General features: G+C 49.1%; 3 non-coding genes across 3 annotated transcripts; all 3 read right to left on the bottom strand.

Annotated features, from left to right (window-relative positions):
• Nucleotides 1–45: 45 nt before the first annotated feature.
• On the bottom strand, nucleotides 46–164 carry LOC119343941. Its single transcript, XR_005166354.1, has one exon. It is a non-coding gene; the product is annotated as a 5S ribosomal RNA (ribosomal RNA).
• A 367-nt stretch (nucleotides 165–531) lies between these two features.
• LOC119343942 lies at nucleotides 532–650 on the bottom strand. Its single transcript, XR_005166355.1, has one exon. It is a non-coding gene; the product is annotated as a 5S ribosomal RNA (ribosomal RNA).
• A 367-nt stretch (nucleotides 651–1,017) lies between these two features.
• Nucleotides 1,018–1,136, bottom strand: LOC119343940. The gene has a single exon (XR_005166353.1). It is a non-coding gene; the product is annotated as a 5S ribosomal RNA (ribosomal RNA).
• Between the last annotated feature and the right edge of the window lie 251 nt (nucleotides 1,137–1,387).

Raw genomic sequence — 1,387 nt, 5'->3', positions numbered from 1 at the left:
CACGTGCGATATGTTTGTCACAAGGCGCAAAAAATAATTATAAAAGGAATGCAACACGAGGACTTCCCAGGAGGTCACCCATCCTAGTACTACTCTCGCCCAAGCACGCTTAACTTCGGAGTTCTGATGGGATCCGGTGCTTTAGTGCTGGTATGATCGCATCCGACATGTTTCCCCGTCTTCGTCCCTTATGCTTGCCACTCCCAGGTCCGCTCCAAAGACGATTCTACATTCTCACTACCATTACAACCGTTCCCTAACAATGGATAATGTCCTATACTACTTACTCTCCCGCTCAATCACGGAGACGAGTTTTCCATGGTTTCCACCCCTCCCTCCATACCGCAGCAACACGAGTTTTTTCCACCCCTTTCAGAAAGCGCTCTTCGCGCCACAAAGCCGCCCCAAGACGCGCGAGCAATGAGCATCGAGCTTAAACATATCGCAAACGTCAAAAATAATATAACGGGATCAATATATATCGCGCACGTGCGATATGTTTGTCACAAGGCGCAAAAAATAATTATAAAAGGAATGCAACACGAGGACTTCCCAGGAGGTCACCCATCCTAGTACTACTCTCGCCCAAGCACGGTTAACTTCGGAGTTCTGATGGGATCCGGTGCTTTAGTGCTGGTATGATCGCATCCGACATGTTTCCCCGTCTTCGTCCCTTATGCTTGCCACTCCCAGGTCCGCTCCAAAGACGATTCTACATTCTCACTACCATTATAACCGTTCCCTAACAATGGATAATGTCCTATACTACTTACTCTCCCGCTCAATCACGGAGACGAGTTTTCCACGGTTTCCACCCCTCCCTCCATACCGCAGCAACACGAGTTTTTTCCACCCCTTTCAGAAAGCGCTCTTCGCGCCACAAAGCCGCCCCAAGACGCGCGAGCAATGAGCATCGAGTTTAAACATATCGCAAACGTCAAAAATAATATAACGGGATTAATATATATCGCGCACGTGCGATATGTTTGTCACAAGGCGCAAAAAATAATTATAAAAGGAATGCAACACGAGGACTTCCCAGGAGGTCACCCATCCTAGTACTACTCTCGCCCAAGCACGCTTAACTTCGGAGTTCTGATGGGATCCGGTGCTTTAGTGCTGGTATGATCGCATCCGACATGTTTCCCCGTCTTCGTCCCTTATGCTTGCCACTCCCAGGTCCGCTCCAAAGACGATTCTACATTCTCACTACCATTACAACCGTTCCCTAACAATGGATAATGTCCTATACTACTTACTCTCCCGCTCAATCACGGAGACGAGTTTTCCACGGTTTCCACCCCTCCCTCCATACCGCAGCAACACGAGTTTTTTCCACCCCTTTCAGAAAGCGCTCTTCGCGCCACAAAGCCGCCCCAAGACGCGC

The sequence above is a fragment of the Triticum dicoccoides genome, unplaced genomic scaffold (genome assembly GCF_002162155.2).
Source record: "Triticum dicoccoides isolate Atlit2015 ecotype Zavitan unplaced genomic scaffold, WEW_v2.0 scaffold147793, whole genome shotgun sequence".
NCBI classification, from domain to species: Eukaryota; Viridiplantae; Streptophyta; class Magnoliopsida; order Poales; family Poaceae; genus Triticum; species Triticum dicoccoides.
The sequence above is the reverse complement of the archived record's forward strand: the minus strand, read 5'-3'. Positions and strand labels throughout refer to the sequence as shown.